The sequence below is a fragment of the Calonectris borealis genome, chromosome 5 (assembly GCF_964195595.1).
Source record: "Calonectris borealis chromosome 5, bCalBor7.hap1.2, whole genome shotgun sequence".
Taxonomy (NCBI): Eukaryota; Metazoa; Chordata; class Aves; order Procellariiformes; family Procellariidae; genus Calonectris; species Calonectris borealis.
The window spans coordinates 5082061-5103877 of record NC_134316.1 but is presented as its reverse complement, the minus strand read 5'-3'; the positions used below and the strand labels follow the sequence as shown (position 1 = coordinate 5103877).

Sequence of the window (21817 nt, the reverse complement as noted above, 5' to 3'; positions counted from 1 at the left end):
TGCTGCGATGTGACACTAAGAGGCAGGAGTGAAAGCCGAGCTGTCAGAGCAGGCAGGGATTTCAGTCCATCAAACTTGCCCGAGTTCGTTAACACCCGGCTAACTTCAGCAGGTGAGCAAGGCTGGGAACCAAGGGAGCCCTTGCAAAGACTCAACGTCTTCCCCAGCCTTCCCATTCAAGGGTTACCCATTCCAAAAAAACACACTGCCTGGTGAACACCAGCAAGGAGCTGACTACACCTGAGCACTGTTTTTAAGTCAGGAAAATAAGATATTACATACAATTCTCACCTGCCACCTATGTAAGGAAAAAGGCACAGCTCCCAGTAAGATCACACACAATCTTCTTACAGGTCACTTTTAAAACTGTACAACTTGGAGGCGTGCACAAAGCATCCACCACCTGGAAAAGCTGAAGGTCTAAATGGCCCTGCCAGTTTTGACCTGGATGGCAAAATTTAACCTACTTTTTTGCATTCTTTTTAAACTCTACTTTTATAGCTATATTTCCAGGCTCTGTTTACAGAAGTCCTCTCAAAACTAAGACTGAGGGGGAAGCATAATAAACAGCCATTCAAGCGCTGGGTTTCTTTCATTTAAGTACTTGCTCCGACAGCATGATTTGTGCAAAAACAGAAGAAAGCTGTAGACACTCGAAATTACAGACTGAGCCATTCACGTATTAAAGTTACTCTCCTCTGGGAAGGAGACCTGTTCAAGTGAAGCTCAACAGTGCTTGACATCCCCTACAAACTGCTAACAGCAAGAGGAGAGTGAGACTTGTCAATAAATCTTGCTGTTCTTCACTTGATTACGCTGATACAATTAAGCCATTTGCCGAGCACAATCTCAGTGCTTCAAATACCCTCTAGGTAAATATTTTCCATTCCAAACATGCCACTGTTTGTACCATCTGTTGGGCTCTGTCTGCTCTCAGTTGCTTGATGTTAGTTAACACAGACTCGCTATTTATTAAATACCAGAAAAGAGTAGCTTTGCTTCAACAAAAGCCTTTACTTTTAGGTTTTTTTCCATACATCTTTAGAGCCAACACCTGACAAAACGCAGCAGCAGTGCCAAGAGCAAGCCGGCAGCGCAATACGGCTACGCAACATTGCCACCACTACCTGGCAGATGACCTTGCTCTCGTCCAAATGCCGGTAGCGGTGAGCATCCAGGTACCTCCTGCAAGGGTTTGCCGGGAGCATTCGGGAAGTTTCCACCGCAGCCCGGCTATCCAGGCAAGTTCATACAAGATAAGGCAGGGCAGGGATTCACCGTGCGGCAGCTGACGCCCTGAAACCACCTGGGCTGCAGGATAAAGCCCAAAGTTGGAACTGGCATCAGTGAAACGAGCAACCTCGCATTTATCCAGGGATAAAAGCATGCACACCGGTTGTTGGCACAGAACAAGGAACAGGCTGGAAAACCACGCTCTGCCCTCCTGCCTAGCAGCTTGCCCAAATACCCTGAAACTGCACAGACCCCTCCCCACCAGCAACCGACAGGGTTCACCAAAGCACAAGAACAAAGTCACTGATATCATTCAGGACTGAAAAGCCTTAGGAAACCAAAGCATTTCTCACATTTGCGAGGGCATGTTATTTGGGATAACAATCGGCATCAATCAGGGCCAGAGGAAAGTGTCCTTGTCCCAACCGGACACCAGAAACTGCAAGTTTTCCCTTAAAATCACTAACTTCTAACACACATGTCTATTATCTCCAAAGTCAGAAGATAACAAATTATCTTTACACTACCTTCTTCCAAAGTGCCTGTAAAGGATCAAAGGTTTCTTTCTTCCAGCGGGAGGACTGCGCCCCGAGAGGGCTCTGGGCATTACTCAGCAAGTCTGCCTCTTCCCATCGCTACTTCCAGGGAGTCCCTGAGGCTTCCCCAGCTCCTTCCTTCGCATGCTCATGTGCAGACGTGCTCTGCCCACACCACCGTGAACTATTCGAGAGGTATTTAAACACCGGAGCAGCAAGCTCACGGTCTTTTGGGTAAGCGTTTCCCCTTCCCTGCTCTCCTTGCAAGCAGAGACCAGATCCAACATTTGCTCTTCAATCAACACTCACTTCTGTGCACGGGGAACTGGGAAACGATACTCCTCAAAATACAAAGGGGAAAAAAAAAAAATCACTCACTGGATTTTCCTCACAGGCTCTCACAAAGGACCAAAGAGCAGCAAAATCTAAACTAAAGGTTGAACACAGACGTCGATTTTCTCAGCTTGCGGTTTTGCTCGCATCCCAAGCGGGCAGCGATAGCAGCCAAGGTCACTCCCTCACTCTCAGAGCAGCTCCGAACACCCAGAAGATGCCCCATTACATCTGTTACTTTCTGTCGCGCGTGTTATATCAGAAGGCATAGTTCAACAGCAAAAAAGGCTGCACAAGTAGCCATACGAATGCATCAGCATGAGCAATTCTGCTGATGTCAAGGCAAGGCAAGTGTCAGTACAGCCACTCAGAGAGGTGCTGCCTCTGCAAGCCAGGCAGCAGCCAAGTCTCACTTCTCCTCCAAAGCTGCCAGATAGAGCCAACAAACCCAGCCAGCAAAGCAGCTGCACCTTTTAGCCCCATTTCAGAAAAGAATTAAGTTTAGAAAAGAATTAAGTCTCAACATACAGACTTCATTAAAAACAACCATCACTGTTCTCACCACAGCATTGCCCAACTGCATTGCAATGGATGGCTTTCACAGGTTTGCTCAAGGTATAACAATACATTGTAATAAACCCGACACCGATTAACTCGTTAGTTCTGGCTTTGCAGGCAATGCTACAACTTGGGTTTTTGCCAAGGCCATATTAATGCAGGATTACATACTAAAAATAAGAGACAAAGCTAGCAGATTAGTAACCAAAGCTGAGTTTAGATTACCAGTCTGAGCAGCAGTTCTGCGTGTCGTGTAGTTTTTGAGTATCAAGGGGTCCCCTGCAACACAAATCTGCCCAGCAGCAGGAGCCAGGTGCGGATTTAAGCCAGGACTCTTGGGTCAGCCAGGCAGAAGCATTAAACACACACAACCACACCTGAAATCTGTTTGTGCCCAGCACCTGGACAGGAGGGAGGAATCAGGCCATGCCTGTTTTGTTATTCCAATTAGCTGTCTGGAAAGTTCACAGAGGTTTGTACAAGCCAAGTTGATGTGACAGTCCACAGCAGCTCAGGTTTACCACACACAAAAGCCATTTACACAAGTAAAGCCATTATGCACCTCAACAAAAGCCTTCCGACATCTGTTGTGGTCTATTGTATAAATATATATTCACAGTATAATCTTCACCTCAGATCCACAGAAAGCCTCAGAGTGCAGCTATCGTCCCCCTAAACCAGGGGCAGATACGATACGATAGCTCCGATGCTGAGCGCTGCACAGCCCAGCTGGGTTTGCTTGGGGCTCTTTCAGCTAGCATGGCACCCTCTCCTAGAACACAGGGTTTTTGCACTGCCAGCACAACAGTTTGCACACCCTTCAGCTGGGGTCACAAAGCTGCTCGTCACCCATCTTATCCCCCATTCCATCTGCTGACATAACCATGTGCATCGTCATTCCCAAAGTTGGCTCTGCCAAAACACAGCAGGTGAAGGGTCTCAGCTCTGAGGGTATCAGGCTATCTTACTCCAACACAGCTTAATCCTCTTCTGACACAGGAATAAGTTGCACTAGCTTAAGTATATTTATTCTGAGACTTCTGCACCTACCCTTGCCACGCTCTATTACTTTAACTTGATTAAAACAACCTCTACAGCACCCACAGCAATTACACAATTGACCTCCCGCTGATCACAAACGAGGCAGAGCCTCAAATTCCAAGTAAAAAAATTTGAAGATCATCTCCTGAGAAATTTGAGGCTGCTACAGCCCTTTCTTCTCTTTACATCGAATTCAGTCTCTGCAAGCACAGGAGGATAGAGGAAAGCAGGTACGAGCAGTAGCTTCTCAGTACTCAAATTCCTCTCATACTTTCACAGCAATCTGCAAAGAAAAAACAGCTGGAATGAAACCTTTTCTCTTTCCCAGTGTATATAGTAAATATAACTATCTAAATATACATTCCTGTGTTATGTATTCTTGTTTATATTTTAAAAAATAAATGTAAAATAAGAGGAGACAAACAAAGGAAGAAAAGGCCTTCGGTCCAGATCTTTTTTTTTTTGCCTTAGCAGATTGCTGTGAAAGTATGAATGGCATCCGAGTACTGGGAGGCTAATGCTCATTAAAAAAAAAACAACCCAGGTTTTTATATACAAGGGCTGCAAATAGTCAAGGAAAAGAGCCAAGCGTATTATCTGCCTATGCATCCCAGAAGAGGTAATCACCTCCCTGCGAGCCTCGCACAGCCCCACCAACACCGGTTTTCCTCAGGCTGCCTGGCAGGAGCAGCGCCACTGCCCAAGCCTCACCTCCCCGGGCAGGCACAAGCTGTCCTTCGCTTTGAATCCAGGGCAAAGCAGATGTCTTCAGCGCCAGAACGACAGGAAAACCACCACAGATTGCTAACAAGGATGGCATTTTGTTTAGGGGATGTATTTCTGAAGTTTGCACATACCTACGAAAAGGTCTGTCTTAATTTATTGCTCAATTCTCCACATTTCTACTCAACTTTGCCCTTAACCACATTTTAGCCTACTCCCTTGAATTTCTCCAAACACAAAGTTTTAAACCTACCACTTGTTCTGTGGGTCCCCAGATCGCCTGGTGCTAAAGCTTTTCTCCAAATTTTTCGCCAAAGCAGCAGCAGCAATGGAGAAGCAAAAAAACATCCAGCCTTGAAGGGTTAGCAAATCACTCGGAGCAATGTTCAAGCAGGTCCGTATAGCCGAATTTATTAACCTTTGTACCTCCACACCCAGATGGCATGGAGACTGCCAAAGCTATCCCACAGCTTAGCCACGTACAGCCTACCAGCATCACGCTGGTGCTTTCACCAAGTTTTCCACCCATGCTGAACAAGGTCTTGCAGGAACTCAGGGAGTGGGGAGCATGCATGTACAGGTGATGGCACAGGAGGAAGACAAGAAGCTTCAAAATAAATGAGAGAATTTGGAAGTTTCCTATAGCAATGCATCACCTAAGTTTTCCTGCCAGAATATATTAAATTCATGGTAGGAGTATTAACCTTGTTCATATTAGAATTTCTTTCCCCTACAAAAATAAATCAGGCAGCAAAGATATTCTTAGTGTGAACACCATAAAAGTGACTTTATCCAGACTTATTTTTAAATGTGTATTTAACAGATGAGAACAGAAGTCTTCTGCCAACAAAGACAGGTATTAACCCAGGAGAATCTATTTAGCTTCAGACTTCTTAACCATACAAGATTTTACTGAAGTATGCGCCCGCAGTCCTTTACCCTGTTGCGAAAGGAACAAAGGAAGAGGAAATGACTAATCAAAGCAGCAGCACATTAATATATTTTGGTATGTGGAAAGGGAAAATTGTAGTGGGTATTTTTAACATTCCCAACAGGAGAAGGCACTGCCATACGTACGCCAGCCGCCACAGAGACTCAGCAGCTCCCGGGAGGGGGGGGAAAAAAAAGTGGAGTTGTGTTCCGGAGAAGAGTTCTGTATTTTCCATTTCCCAGCACAAGCTCTGTTGGAAGCGTAGCACACTGCAGTAAAAGTGCCATTTGTGAGTCGGCTGACAACGTCTTCGCCTAACGACACGCCTGGAAAGGAGGCACGGCTGGAGCAAACAGCAAATGTCTCAGTGATATCGGGTGCACTTTGACTCGAACTGTAGGAGAAACCCAGCCTGGAGAGGTGCTCCAGAGGGAAAAGGCAAGAGTTGCTTGGAGCCGTGCCACCGGCAGGCACTCCTGCAAGTCCCACCGCCACCCAGCTCTGCTGAGCAAGGGATGTCCTCGCCCACAGGCTGATAGGAGACAGGGGAAGAGAAGTCTCTCCCTACCCTGGCATCTGGCAAGTCACAGCTCACCCACATGCCACAGAGCACAACCCCATCCCACACCTTCCCAAGCTTAATCCCCCCAAACTCCTCAAAGCTCCCCATCCCTTGCACATGCAAAGGGGCTGGGCTGCCAGCAAAACTCTGTGCCTTCAAAGCTTTACTTGCAATTACTTTGCCCCAGCACCTACACAAGCCAAGCCACTGATGTCCCAGTACAACTGGATTTAATCGCTGTTTTTTAATTCCGCACTCCCCCACCAGCTGCCTCCATGGGAAGCTCTGGGGCAGCCACAGTAACAGATTTGCTCAGAGCAACAGGGCAGAAGCCTGAAGGACTATTGTGATAACCCAAAATTAGAGCTTTCAAACCTCTTCCTAAAAGAGATCAAAACCAATCAATCTAGCAACAGCCTGCTACGGTCATTTGTGCAGTGAGATGGCACAGCACAAAACATTGCTCGCTCAGTACGAGGAGCTGGACCGCTGCCTGTCTGTCCGGCTGCAATTGTTCCCGCACTTCGTAATTAAGGGCTACAATTCACTCTTTTCCTAATGCCAAACCCCAAGAGACTTGTTGTAACAAAACCATTTTAAATACTAAATGGGAAGCTACTGCTGAACCAACTGTAATTGTTCATACCTCCCTAGCTCCAACACTGTTAAGTGCAAAAGATGCAGAGAAACTAATACTTAATGTTCTTGCAGAGGGATTTGTAATCAGTCACCCCCGTACACAGGTAGAAGCCTGAAGCTTAAGCAGGTCTTTACCCTGGTATCGCAAAATGACAACCCTGATGGTTCCACCAACAAGATTTTCCCATTATGTCTGTTCAGTCTGCTGTTCGACACAGCTATACAAAGAGATTGGACCACTGACAAAAAAAAAAAAAGTGCTTCGTTAACCTCTCGGTGACTCAACGATCCTATTGTTAAACAGCAATGGACAAAAGGAGAAGCTGACAGCAGGCGGATGCTCTCCTGTATTTGAATTCCTAGAGGAAAATGAGATTGACCTGCCTTGGAAGCAGGCTGCTAGTTAAAGGAGAGAGTTGTTAACTCATAGAGGGAAATCAAAACCCTTAAGTGTCTGTGAATCATATCAGATCTAGATGCTTTCATGTGGTTTCTTCTAACTACCTGAAGTTTTAAGATACTATTACTGCACACATTATGTCTAAGCAGTTGAGTGATTTCAGTTTTCTCTAAAGGGAAAGAAAGTGTGATTACTGCATCAAAATTACTGTATATGTGGCACAGACCTAGCTAAATGAGAGCATCAGAAAGCAGCATTTGAAACGTGATTGCTATGCCCCATTATCAGGCTAAGTCTTGATAATTCTTCAGCTGGAAAGGGAGATGAAATCAACAGGGAAGATTTTTCTCCCTGTTGTGAAAAAGAAAAAGTGGAAAAAAGTATCCATCAGTTAAACAATCAAAGTTTACAGAGTGGTAATAAATTCTCAAATATGCCAAGAGTTTAAAACTCAGGGTTATGCAGTTAGTTCTCAACCCCGAGATTTTAAAAGGGCAACTTCAGTTTAGGCTAAATAATAGGAGGAATGCAGACTCAACATACAGAAGTCAAAGTTCCTCTAAGTTAATAGAGGCATCATAAATAGAGTTATCATCAACATGCACAGCACAACTACCAAACTAGGACTTAGGAAGTACAAGTACTACGAGTCTCCCCAGGCTGGAATTGCCTCCTCTTCAGCCTGCACAGCTGGGTAAGCACTGCATCAGCATGCCTATTTTTGCTTTTAATACTGTATACCCACAGTCATGGTTCAAAAAGGCACAAAAACATCAGTAAATATAAATAGCCAGGCTCGAGCAGGCATTATTGCTACCCTGGCTTCCCCCTGTGCACGTACAGCTACCCTGCTCTGAACTACACCCAAGCGAACAGGGACCATACCCAACAGCTAGGCTTCCTCCAGCTCATACCTTGCAGGGTGGGGTTCAAGCCAGAGGACAACGCTGGCGTAGGAACAAATGGGTAGCAACAAGCCATGAATGCATTTTGTCTGCAAGCTGGAAAAAACACTCTCAATCATCAATACGACGAGGTGCTCAGTGCTGTAACGAGGTATCTGTAGCCTCCATATAGAGCCTGGGTGCTGTATTTTATTTCACATGGCCATGCAGCAACAGAAGACTCCTACTCACCACTTCTGCCACTTAGCTACAGAGGTGAACCAGAGCCCTAGGATTGCAGGGAACATGTTTTAACAGATGCAAGAGGCATCTACCACTCTTTTGTTCGTAGCAATCAATGAGTTTTAATCCCTAGTCACATCAGGAACAACATCTGCAAAAGAGGGTTGGATTTTATTACAACTGTGCATGAAATTTAAAATCATTTGCCAGACTAAAACATTGTTCATGCTGTATTTATAAAACCCTTCAAACACAGGGAATGTGCAGAGGTACATTCAGGACTGAATTTGGACACAGAAGCTTCTGCTGACAATGGGCTTTCTACAACACTGATATTTTGACTTTTTGCTCCAGCACAAATTTGCACCAGCTGAAGGCTGAACAGACTCCCATCGCCAGGACCTCCACAGCAGGTATGAGTTAGCTTGATTGCTCCAGAGCAAAGCTGTCCTTCAACATTTATCCTGAAGTATGTTATCATACAGGCATAAAGATAGCACTTCTATATCCAAGCCAGATCCCTTATGCTGTAGAACATGGTGCTGTTGATACTCTTAGAAATAAAGTTTCAAAATGGTTGAGGAACAAAAGAGGCTTTAGAAGCAATCCCTACAGCATTGGCACCATACAAGTTACCCCAGTGTATTTCGAAGTATAAATTGCATTATGAGCTGGAACTTTTAACTCAATTTAAAAGCACAACATGAACTTTAAGAAATGGCTGCTGAATGGTCATTTTCCTCCTGAGCCAGGTGAAGTGGTAAGGTCCCTCTCCGCTCTCCTTCGAGACACTCCACGTAGCCCATTTATCGAGGGCAGCACTAAGAGCTCACTTTATCTACCCAAAACACCTCCTACACTACGACAGGGACCTCACTGGCTATAGCTCCACCAAGATACCATCCTTTCAACTTCCACACTGAGGATATGTGTTCCCAAATGGTAGCGCCGCACATTTCTCTCCATAAGGTTTCTTTTCACCTTGTTAACCTCTCTGTGCTTCATTTAACAGTCTGCTGAAGGTACTTGCACATAAAGAAGTGATACACAGTTAGCATCATCTCAGCACATGGACTTTTCAGGCTCTGCGCAGGCAGCTTAAGTTCACATGCACTCAGGAACCAGTGCAGTATTTCGGCAGAATCCAAGGCAATATTTGCATCTTGCCTTAAACACCCGGAGTAGCAGACTAAGCTCCCCTCTGGCATCAGGGAAAAGGCTCCAGCTCCTCCACAGACTTGCTTAACACACTTGAATTATACCTGGGCTATGTGGTGAAGGAGCTTTCTTTTACCACCTTCCTCATGTGGCTGTTGATTCCCCATGTAAGCAATGCTGGGGCTTGGTGACACTTCTCTGAGCAGCAGCAGCAGACCTTGCAATTTAGCCATACTGGCCCCAGTTCCACAATCCAGTTCACTGCGTAACTCCAGATACAGGGTAATGTTGGGAGTTGGACGACAACACACAAGAACCCCCCAAAAGATGTGTTCAAAGTGCATCTCTAAGGGTTTCCTGGTTTTCTCCGCTTGTGACCATAAGGACCAAGCTTGTAAGAGTTGCCTAAAAGGAGTTCTAATACACACTTCACTGTTTTCAGAATTTGGGGTTCAAGTCAATAATCCAACACCCCGGAGTTCTCCCCCAAAAATGGCCTCATAACACATGCACGCACACCCTCCCCAACGCACTCAGCTTTACTGATCAGCACAGTACTGATCTGAACTCGAAAACATGCCAGCTTGTTAAAAAGGCCTAAAAATGCTCAGCAACAGACATGCAGAATAATTGAGGTCATTTCTCTCATGCTTCTCTGGGTTCTCACTCTCCTTGCTTTGCTGTCCCACAATCTGCTCCTCCTTTGGCACGCAAGGATTGAACAAACACTTCACTGCAACCACACAGACCTAAACTTACTTGCCTCCAACTTTGGTTACACCTCAAACTATTACTCCAGTAGACTGTAATGGGGAGCAGGGATTAAGAAATCTACTTAGAAATAGGTACACCAGACCTGAAGCCAAGACATTCTTCTTTTGGCACACAAATAGCATGGAAAAAAGGTAGAAACGGGGAGATCGAGGGTGAGGGACTGAAAAGGCAGGCTTGTAATGGAAACATCTGACCAAGAATTTTCACAAGCTTTTAAAACTTCTGAAACCTAACCCCTTCGCTAGCACTTTTCACATGCCTCAGACTGCAGACCACGTTACGCAAGTCGTAATTGTGCCTCAGCCACCCTCCCTCCCACCCACCGCGCTCCGCACCTTGCCGAATCCATGTGTTGAAGCACACCGAGGCAGAGAAGTGTACCTGTTCGTCCCACAACTGGCCTGGTGTACTGCCACCTGTGCAGAGAAAGCCTAGCTTTGTTGTGCATCTTGAACTAGGCTCTAACCCATTAAAAGCTACTTTAAAAAAATCTGGGTTTACATACACACGCACACACTAAGCTGTAAAGAGGTTTACTAAATTTAGCACGCAACCCAATCCTAGCAGTAGTGTAGCACAGGCTGTAGATATGGAAGTGACCTTAGATGAAGGTAACAAGGGAGAACTGTCAGTACCCCCATTGAACTGCCATGGGAAAGCCCAGGGAACCCAGTAAAATCCTAACACAACCTCCAAAAATCCTCTCTGCAGCTTAGTAGTTCCCAAAGTTTTGAGATGCTACCTCTGCCTCTCTTCCGGACAATGCTTCTCATTGTCCACGCTAGGACAGGCTTGGCGAGGACACCTTCTCAGCAAACATTAGGGCAAACAGCTCCTCCTTGGTCAGAGTTTGAACTTGGAGAAGTGAAGCTTTGATGGACCTCCACCACCACTGCTGTAAATACAAAACAAGGCAGCATAAAGAGAAAAAGCAGCACAGTCCTTTATCAGTCCATCACAGCTGAAGCCACACATGCTGCCAAGAGGTATTTACACAAGCAAAGGTCCAGTAGGTGTGACACGGGATACAGCGTTCACCCATAAACTCCATTTTTCTGCCAGCTTCCCAGCACCACACCCCACTGAGAACTGCAGACGCTGCCTGGTCCAAGAGAAGGACGTGCCGAGTCTCCCCAGAGGACAGCAAGTTAGAGGAGGCAGAAAAGTCCCCGCCTAGCCCCAGGGGAAAGGGACCTTCCTGGCACAGCACCGCTAAACTCGGATCACTTCCCAGACTTGAAAAATGCCCTGTGGAAGATCCGTTAGGTAAGATCTGCCATAGCCATCGTCCTGCTCTCAGGTATACCCGGAGCTGAAACGGAGAAGGGCAGAAGAGATGCTGCAACTGGTTTCATGTACCTGTTTTAAGGTTCATGCACAGCACAGCATTAAGAAAAAGGCAATGCCTACATGAAAGCCGAGCTGGGATGTCCCCACGCAACATAAGCAACAATTTAGCAGACAAAGCAGCACTAATCATCACGGCAGCCTTTCAAACCAGTTTGGGAGGCAGGAAGAAACATCGTTTTCGGGGACCAGGCTTGGCCTCCCACCCACGCCACAGCAGAGACCCTGAAAGGAAGACTCATGCGGGAACAGCCTCGGTCGCCACAGAAGAGCGGTTTCCGACTTGCCCACAGGTCAACTGCCAGCCCAGCATGCCCTGGAGGCCAGGTCACAAATGGGACCAAGAGAACAGCATCAGCAGCTGGTCTGCTGGTGATTTCTTGGCATCTTCAACTGCAAGCGCTTGGCCTCAGCTTTCCCTTCTGTTAAATGGGAGGGTAAGCACCCTCCATCCTGCCTCCGCATCGGGGCAAGTGGACAACGCTGTGTGAGAGCCTGGCAGCGGCACAGGGCAGAGGGCAGGTGCCTGGCAGAGAGAGATCCATGCGAGCCGAATGCAAGTGATCGGCTTTAAGCACTCCTGCCACCCAGCACTCCCCACCAGAGGCTTGAAACCATTCACTTCCTCCCATAAATTGGGCTTTTTCTTTTGTACTCACCGAGTATGGACTTTTCAACTTAAAACCCCACTGGCAAATAGGCTGAGGAAAAAAGTAGTCTTAGCCAGTGGTCAGATTAAACCAGTAATAATAAAATTATCAGCTGATTGGTATTATAGGCTCTCTTATCAGTCAGTCACGATCCAGTCCAATCCTGGTGCGCTCCCTGAAGAGCTGCACCTTGTGCAATAGCTTAGTCATCAGCTTCCTTGACAGCTACGCACTTGCAAATAGATTACAAGTCCACTCACATTTTTCCCATGAAAATTTTCCCCTCCGCCCTACTACAAGCAGGACGGGAGCAGAGCACTGCCAAGCCCAACCCGAGGAGCAGGCAGCTTGCCCCCGCGCAGAGGAGGAGATAGCGCTTTTATCTCCTGGACTCAACAACTTCCTTCCTGTGCAACTGCAGGCAGACAAAAGACACCTTTTCACATCAGACAGGAATGAGATGTACTAAAATTTGTCACATCCCTGAAATAAAAAATACCCTGCTTACCATTTTCAGTCCATACAGGAGAGTGCAAAGCAGAATGAAGCCAGCATTTCTTCTGTAAGAAACACTTGCAGGGTGGGATTTGGAAGCAAAGGAATAAGGAGCCCAAAATAACACAGGTTCAGTTTATATTGCTCTGGCAGGTGACACGAAAGATGATAACACTGGGCCGAGGTACTTCCCCTCCACAGGATGAGAGCTGGATTGTTTTTGGAAGCACCATGAATCACGGGCATAAATATACCAGGCTTTAAAAGCCTTCGACACCCACATAATTCTGAACTCAAGCTTTATTTTCCCTGGGTCATTCATTGATGAGCTGGACACCAGTCAGGCGGGCTGAGAAGGTTAGCTATTCAATTAATACAACATCAACACACCTCTTCTGAGACAGAAAAAGCCCTCCCTGATGCTCAATTAGTCATTCAACTACAACTTGAAGGAAACCAGGAGTTTTGCTCTATTTCCTCAACTTTACAGCATAAAAGGGCTTAAAGATGTTTCCTGCAGCAGGGGAGCGGTTAGCGATATACCGGCTGTTCTCGAGCGGAGCAGTGATTTGCAGGATTGCCTGGCTGCGAGCAGATCCAGACAGGGCAGCACAGGGAGCGGGATCAGCCAGGAGGGAGGGTGCCCAATGGGAAAGAGCAAAAATCTGCAAGAAGTGCTGCTTTCCATACTTTACTACCACTGAAAATCCTGCACACCTGACACTGACAGCAGCAGGGAGCTGTTAATGCTAGCAGAGGACAAGACTGTTTATAATAGGGATTATTAGTGCAAGAAAATGAGTAGCTTGCCCACATTACTAATTTACAGGCACTTTCTCTGAGTTATAATGCAGTCTCAGTGACCTACAAGCAAAGATGAGGTTTCATTTGGAAAATCAAAAATGCTATTCTTCTAAATAAGTCATCTTGGGAAGAAAAGGAACATCATCTCTTCAGTAACAGGAATTTAGAGCTGTGAATTTTGATAAGCGGAATAGTCACAAAGCGCTAACAAAAACAAAAGAACCTTGCAGAAAATGAGGAGAGCTGCATAAAAGTAACTATTTTACTTCTGATTAACCCACAAACCTTACAGTTCCTGTCTTTCTCCTCTCCCTCCCATCCCCCACACATTGCACAGCAAAATTCAAGGCTTGAAGCTCCCAAACTACTTCTTTATATCATAGTTGCAAGAAGAGGAGACAGTATTCTTTGTTTGTCTTAGAAAGAGTCAGAGAACAAACTTTCCAGAGTTTTCATGTGCATATGTGCACCAGAAACCATTCCTCTTTGTCCCTGTTTTCCACAGTATTTAAGAGACTTAAAAAAAAAAAATCACCTTTAGTTAAATGGGAAGTATTAAAAAGTATCATGAGATTTGCATTCTTTAGCACCTCAGATTATTACAGTTTCCACAGTCATGACTTCCACTTTCAACTCCCCACCAAGCTTCAATTAAAGAATGCCCATATTTGAGTGGATTTTGGCATTTCTTGCACCAAGACGCTGGAGCATCCAGGCCGACAAGATGGCAAGGCAGCAGAATGTACGCATTCCCAGGAGATCTCTGTTTAATTTTGCTAGATGGATAGATACCGCACCAAGCCTGCACTCTGCCCAGTACCTAAGTAGACCTGACAGTGCCCCCATAAGCTCATTTATTAAGATTCACTTATTCATTCTAATATAATCTAATTAGACTGCAGCACTCCTGCACACGGGCAGTGGCGGCGACCAGGAGAAGACAAGTTCAAACACAAGGAACCTGGCCCAGATGCTACTTTAGTTCTCACCTTGGGGCAGGGGGGGGGAAACCCCCGCAGAGGAATGGCAGGAATTGCGGATGCCTGCGTACTGTCTCCCTGCTCGGAGCAGCACCTGGGTCCACTCTGCTTCTCCCCCCCACCAGCTAAAGACCAATTCTTTGATTGGAAGAAGCAGCAGAGTCCAGATCAACATACGGTGCTTATCGATGCGAGGGCTGCTGCTCCCGCTCCGAACTCACTGGAAATAACCGCCACCATTAAGTGCCGGGGGGGCAAAAAAGCAGGAAATCCAGTCTCTCAGGCAGTGGCTGCGCCAGCAGGCACAGATGTGTTCCCAAACCAGAGACCGAGGCATCAGCCTGAAAAAAGTGCCAACAAGTCCACGTTGTATGAAATTACCTTCGAGGCTCCATTCTGGCAAGAAATAGAAAGTTTTCGAAGCCAAGAAGTACCCTCTCTCCTGCAACCAGCTGTAGTTCAGGCATGCGAACAGGAAGAAGCTTTTACATTTCTAGAAACATAAATAAATACTTTTTTTTTTTTTTAAAAGGCATCATGTGTTTTATTTGCTTGGACATCTTGTATAACGATGAGAGGAGAAACAGATTCCTAAGAGTCATGAGCTGGTAATTCTCCAATCTATCATCTCCGTAGTTTATGCACAGTCATTAACAAGAAGTGATTTGTCTGGGACAGATTTAGCCCAGCAACTCCCTGTCTCATTAGCCTAAAACAATCACCCGAGGAATGTCAAAAAGTTTGAGAGCTTAGTGCAGCGAGCAGGCCCCCCAAAAATATTCATTTTTTTTAAAAATAGTCCAATCCTGCTGTTTTGCCAACACAAAGCAGGAAGCTTAAGAGCTAAACACAGATGCATGAAATTCCCTTCATATTAGAAAGGTTTTGATGCGTAAAGGCAAAAGGTTTTCACTGACAAGGAAATCCTGAGAATATTGACGAGGGAACAACAGGAGGAGACTTAAAGACTTTCACTTGTTTGACCTATCACAACAAGTGATCAAGAGGGGATGCAATTGCTCCCTCTAATTACATTAGGGAGGGAAAACAACCATTTAAACCAAATGGCAACACTAGAACAAAAACAAATTATACTAACCGGCCACAAACATTGTGAGGATGGAAATTCAGTGATTGCTCTGAGACTTAGAGGAGGCTCTCCAACAGCTCTCCCGCAGAGATAGGGGCAAAGAATAAACCGATCAAGTTTCACCTTAAAAGCAGTTATGTTACGAAAGGCATCCACAGCACGGATGTACATCAGGAAACTAAACTTGATCAGGAGCTTTCTTCCGCTCCCGCGTTGTTATCGGCCCACTTGCTGCCACAGCTTTTGGAGCAGACAGCAGGAACGAAGAATTACCCTCCTCCTGCCACTCAGTCTTCTGCTTCTTCCCCACCCATCCAGGACAGCACCGGGGGGATGCACGCTATTTACTCAGACACATAACTGGGGTATGCTCAGGGAACTAAACTTGGGAGCTGAAGCTCTCGCAAAGTCAATGGCAAGAGGTGGGTGTCTTGGCAGCGGCAGGGGAAGGGATTAGGAGCAACCAAGTTTGATGCTTAAAATAAAACATGTCCTCTTCCCCCATGTCCTTATGCTTAAGGGTCTTGGCCAAAAACATATTTAATCTATACCCATCACCTCTTAAGTTCACAGGGAATTCCAGTTTCTGAAGGATTTTGTTGACCCTGGGTTTACAGTACCAACGATCAAGCAATGATTAGACACTTTTGAGCCATAACCATCTGATCTCCAACAGTAAGAGCGGATGATGCAAAGGAAAGCTGTTACATGGCTAACGGAATAACACCACAGTTTTATACAGGCTTGAGCAAGTCTTTCCCTTTTCTTCAAGGGGTTTCAAAAACAAAATAGTTAGCAGGCGAAGTTATAATAATAGTTAGCAGGCTAAGTTATAATAGGGGTTTTACGACAGCGGGGTATAAAGGATCAAATTAAAAACTAATTGTGTTCTTCATATCCTACTGCTGCTGCTACTTCTGAGAGCAGAAAACATCTTCTTGAGACTGGCTAGATAAGGGCAGGTGGAAAAAAAACCTCACAAAAAAGGTATTTGGTAATAACTCTAACAGAGAATTAGTGTTTCTATCCAAACCCCAACCTTTCCCTGCTACAGTTACACACAAAAGTTATTTTAATCACAGTATGCAGAAAGCAGCATCAGCATATGAGGCAAGAGAAAAAATATGTGGTAAAGCGAGTTGCATAGCCTGTTCGCGGACAGAAATTACAGTGCAGTTATAGGGAAGAGGTCCACGAGGCAGAGAAACGCTTCCAGCCCAAACCAAACAGGAGGACGTTAGCGACCCTCCGAGAGAACAGGCAAGAAAAATATGTGAAAGAAGGTGGAACGTGAGAACTGAATCCCCTTTTAACTTTTGCAGCAATCAATTCAGACTTTCCTGCGAGAGATTTCTGCCTTGTCATATGTAAAGAGATGTTAAATAGAACTTGTCAGTTATGTCTACTAAATACCATATGGGTTGTTGGACAGAGGCAGCAATGGAAACGCTAAAGAAAAAAAAAAAAAAGAGAGAATTTTAAACAGAAAAGGACTACAGCAGACTATCAGCTCAGCTCCTCTTCCACAACTTGCTTCCACAAAGCAAGAAATTATCTTCTTTGAGTTTTTCTAACAATGATCTCAAAATACACAGCAGAGCCTTTAGGAAAAAAGGTTATAAACCAACAAGCCTAAAGCACACAGGTGTACGCATATCACTAGAAAGTAGCATCTGGCATTGCCTAATATAGGAAAGATGCTATGCTATTCTTAACAACCACCTACTTAATTAAAATACTTCATCAATTGAAATTAGTTGGATATAAAAGATGTAGCTTTGCCACCTTAACTTTTCTTCCCCCCCACTATACTTCCCCCCTCAATCGCCTGCGCACAGGAGGAAGGCTTCCAGCAAGGGAGTAAGCTGCCAGGAGGAGAGGGAAGGGGGTATTAACACCTCCGGGGTTAACACAGCTGCGTGCAACCCATACCCGTGCTGTACTGAAGGGCACGGGCAATTTTAAAAAATAAAACACCCCTGACAAACGTAACCTATGAAGATGGGAAAAAGCAGTATGTTTTACTGCACCCAGTTAACACCACTACAGGAATACAAAATGGGCCAGGCTATTTTAACGAAGCGCAATGCTTCATTAAAGTTTGCAAGGCCACCCGGGCGCTGCAGCATTCGCTTCACACCTAACCTTATCCAGGGGTCTGAAAGCAACGGGAAATTCTTATAAATCATATTTTGGGGGTAAATTTTTACCTAGCAGCCCTTCACAGGTCTGTGCCTGTGGCAGCGGGCAGGTAACGACGCAGACCAACGGAAGACGACCGATACATCATTTTTTTCCCCCGTTTTTCCCGGTTAACTTGGCTTCGGGAAGGTTACCGGGAGCTGTGCGCGGGAGGCTCCGATCCCCCCCTGCCCAGCCGGGGCTGCGCTGCCCCAAAGCCACGGCGACTGGAGGCCCGCAGCAGGAGCCACCCCACCGCCCCACGGCCACGGGTAGGAGCGGCTTTTCCCCCCCGCCCCAAGCGGGGCCTGCGGCGCAACCACCCCCCCTCAGCCCGGCCCCGGGAGGGCAACGGGGGCCGCGCCGCCGGAACCCGCCGGCCGGGCCGCAGCCCCGGGGCCCGCCCCGCCGCCCACCTGCCGGCGCCGCCCGCCCGCGGCCCGGCCACGCCGAGGCCTAGGCCCGCCGCCCCTCACCGGGCAGGCCGCGGGCAGGCCCCAACCCCTGCCCGTCCCTCCGCGCCGCCGGGGCCGGACGCTCCCCGCGCGGGACTCACCGTGAGGCGCGGCGGGCCGAGCCGGGCCAGGCCGTGCGGAGCGGGACAGCGGGGACGGAGCGGCGGCGAGCCGGTGCCTGCGCGGCGCTGGCGGGCAGGAAGGGAGGGAGGGCGGGAGGAGGCGGCACCGCACGTCCGCCGCGTCTGCCGGCCCCCCCGCCCGTTAAAGGCGCGACGACGCCGCCTACCCCCCGCCCCGCCCGGCAGGGTCCCTGGCCGCCCCCCCGCCTCCCCCGTGGGGATCCCCCTCCGCGGGGGTCCTCCACCCACCCGCCTGTCCCACGCACGGCGTCACCCCTGCCAGAGCCCACCCAGGCGTGGGGAGCCCCCGGCTGCCCCACACGCTGAGATACCCCCCCCCCCGCGAATTGGGGATCGCCCACCCGGACGCAGGGAGCCTCCCACCCAGGTTTCCCACGTGTGTGGGTACATCCACCCATACCCTTCCCGTGTGCATGGGGATCGCCCCCCAGAGCTCCCTCACGCGGGGATCCCACTCCCCAGACCTCCCCCACGCAGGGATCCCCCACCTATTGGTGAAGCTCACCCACCCAGACCTCCCCCACGCGGGTATCCCCAGGGAGCTCCCCACCCAGACCCCACCCATGGGCAGAGATCACCCACCCAGACCTCCCGCACACAGGGATCCTCCCACCCGCAGGGATCCTCCCACCCAGGTTTCCCACGCGTGTGGGTACATCCACCCAGACCCCACCCAAGTGTGGGAATCCCCCCCCAGTACCTTCCCCACGCGGGGATCCCCAGGGATCTCCCCACACATGAGTGGATACCACACCACCCTCAGACCTCCCCCACGCAGGGATCCCACTGCCCAGACCTTCCCCCACCCACGCACGGGGACCACCCACCCAGACCCCCCACCCGCCCTAACTAACCCCCCCAGTGCCAGCCTTCTCCCACTCCACCCCCCTCCACCTCCTTCCCGGGAGCAGGCAGGCGTGGGGACCCACGGGCCCGGGGCAGGCAGGCACAGCCAGACCAGGAACAAGGGTTGCCCCTAAATTTCCCTTAATTGCCTTAAAACTGCCTGGACCTGCAGCGTGGAGCAGCCCTGCTCACAGCACACGATGCACCAGGGGCTCGTTCAATCACGGCCCCACCGATCTGCATTTCGGGGGAGCTTAACCAGATTTTTTCAGCTCTGACTTCTTAAAATTCTGACTTTTTCTTCCCTCTGACGTGGGTCCTTCCCGAAGCGCTGGCGCGGCAGATTTCTTTCACCTTAAACATCGCAACAGCTTGCGCGCGAGATCGGTGGCTGACCACGGATCTGTGGGTACCCACGGGGATGAAAACTGATGCTCTGTCATATATAGTTACTTGGGGACAACGAAACAGCGCAAGAAGCCACCGAGGGCACCCGTCCAGCTCCATCGCTGGGGGACTGACATTAACCCTCAGCTTCCCGGAGTCCCAAACATTCAGGGGAAAAAGCGACCTCCTGTGCACAAGAAAATTCACCTTTTTTGGCAACAGGAGCGGTGACAAGGACAACTGAGCCAGCGGTGGCTGCGGGTCAGTGCAGGTGCTGGTCCCGAGCCCGGCTGCGGTACCCACAGTGGCTGATGGCTCTGCAGCTGGGAGGCAGTCGGCAAAAGGGAGTTATCCCAGTGAAGTGGGGAGGCTGGTATCGCCCCAGGGCTTTGCACGTACCCTCCCATCATTTCTACAGACCTCTGGTGTAACTCCCAGGTCCCTTGCTCAGAGCAAACAATTTGTTTATTTGTCCCAAAGCATCAACTGCTCCACAGCATTCGGTATCAAAGAAGGATTTGCACCGAGCTGCGCTAAGGGCTCATCATTACCCTCTTCGCCAGCCATGTGTGTCACTCAGCTGCAGGCTACCGCCCCGTTTCCAAACTATCTGGAGCAAACAAAGGCAGCGGCGCAAGGAGGATGCTGATGGAAGCTGTGAGGTTAGGAGGAAGCATGTGGGCCCGGAGGCATGGCCACGCCGGCGGCAGCGTGAGCAGGGATGTGCAGGAGGCAGCTGCTTTGAACGCGGGACCGGCCATCAGCTGGCGAGGCAGCATTTTGCCGCTTCATCCCGGAGCTTCCCTGGTTCAGCGTGTCCCGGCCGGTCGCTCCGCTCTTGCAGGAGCACTGCTGAGAGCAGCGTGGGAGCCAGCCAAAGGCAGCGTCCGCACCCTACGCTTGCAAGGTGCAAATTTAAGGCCAAATTTTGCTTATATTAATCACTTAGGTAGCTGCAGTGGTTGTGGCGGGGCTGGCAGCAGGAGATTTTGCCAATATTTCATTGCTTTTGTTCACAGCAGAGTTTTCCATCTGGCATCAGCACCAAATCACCGTTTCCCCGGAGCAGGAAGAGATTTGCCACCCCATGGACAGGGTATAGGGGATCCTGCCAACAAGGAGAGAAAAACTGGGGCGAAGAGCCGGGGAAGGACGGAGGAGGGACAGGGCTGCCCCTCCTGCCCGGAGCTGAGCAGGAATGAAAGAGCAGAGAGAGCAAATCCAGCTGCTACAGCTACAGAAGCTTTTAATTTTCCTCCACTTTCCAGAACTTGGAGGCAATTGCCCCGCTGTTCGGTCACTGCTTGCTCTGACGGGATCTCAGCTGAAAACATACGGCGTACCACCAGCTCAGAAATTTCTGATCCTTCATCTGTCGTATACATTTGGTACAACATCACAGCATAAGGTGTGATATAAGAACCTGAAAATGCTTTTAAATCATATGTTGTGTACCGTTGCCCAATACGTAAGGCAATAAACCATCTAGATTATGTGGACTGAGAAATCTGGTGGAAAAACTCACTGGAGAGCTACCGCTGCGCAGGTCAGCCAGGCAGGCTAATGATGCTGAATATCCCCAACTGCAGGGAGAAAATAACGCAAACAGTCACTGAAATCCCAGTCACATTAGGCAGCCACTCATGGGGAAAAAGAAACAGTTTTAAAATGCCGCAGGAGCCCCAAGTCATTAGTTTTGTCAGGCATTTTGCTTTCTCAGATCACAGAGAAAAAGCCTTCAGATCTGTGGATTCAGAGAAGGCCCGAGAAAAAGGCAAGCTCTGCGCGTAGCGGGGCTGTAAGTCACGGAAGCTGATTATTGTTAATTTAGCATTTTATATAAGAACTTGAGAGATCCTTATCAATGCCAGAAACAAACACCCTGCAAGTTTCAACACCTCACTGATTCCAGCTAGGAAAGAAAAGATGACCAAATGCTGGATTTTCTCTCTGTCTCTCTTTATTTGCATTAATTTTTTTACACTATTTACAAGCATGAATTCCTACAATTGGTAGGAAGTGGAAATTAATAGATCACACGCACATGTGCCAGAAAGATTTCAACTGCTGCTAAAGAAGGCCACAAAAATGACTACAATTTTGTTCTCGGAGTAGTAAACTAGGAATAACTCCACTGCGGAAACTTGAGCTACATGGAAAAAGATGTTTGATCCAATCTAACTGTAAGGGAATAAAAATACATCTGTCCTAAGCAGCATTTGTCAGCAGAAATGTCGCTGGCAATTCTTGCAAGAAGAATAAAAGCTCATAATGAAAAACAATGGTCTAAACCGTGACATTGTATGTGACCAGTATAAAAATCCATCAGGCTAATACAAGTCTCCACATAATCCATGCGCTAGCACAACGTATATATGTTTTTAATTAAACTGAGATGATCATGGTTACATTTTGTACTGCTGA

At 48.0% G+C, this 21817-nt stretch overlaps 1 protein-coding gene across 1 annotated transcript in view; it reads right to left on the bottom strand.

Moving 5' to 3' along the window:
* Nucleotides 1–18271, bottom strand: part of KTN1 (kinectin 1) — a 78132-nt gene extending 59861 nt beyond the window's left edge. Inside the window, exon 1 of the mRNA XM_075150800.1 lies at nt 18119–18271. The gene's annotated coding sequence lies outside the window, so the exon portion shown is untranslated. The remainder of the gene's footprint in view (nt 1–18118) is intronic.
* Between the last annotated feature and the right edge of the window lie 3546 nt (nt 18272–21817).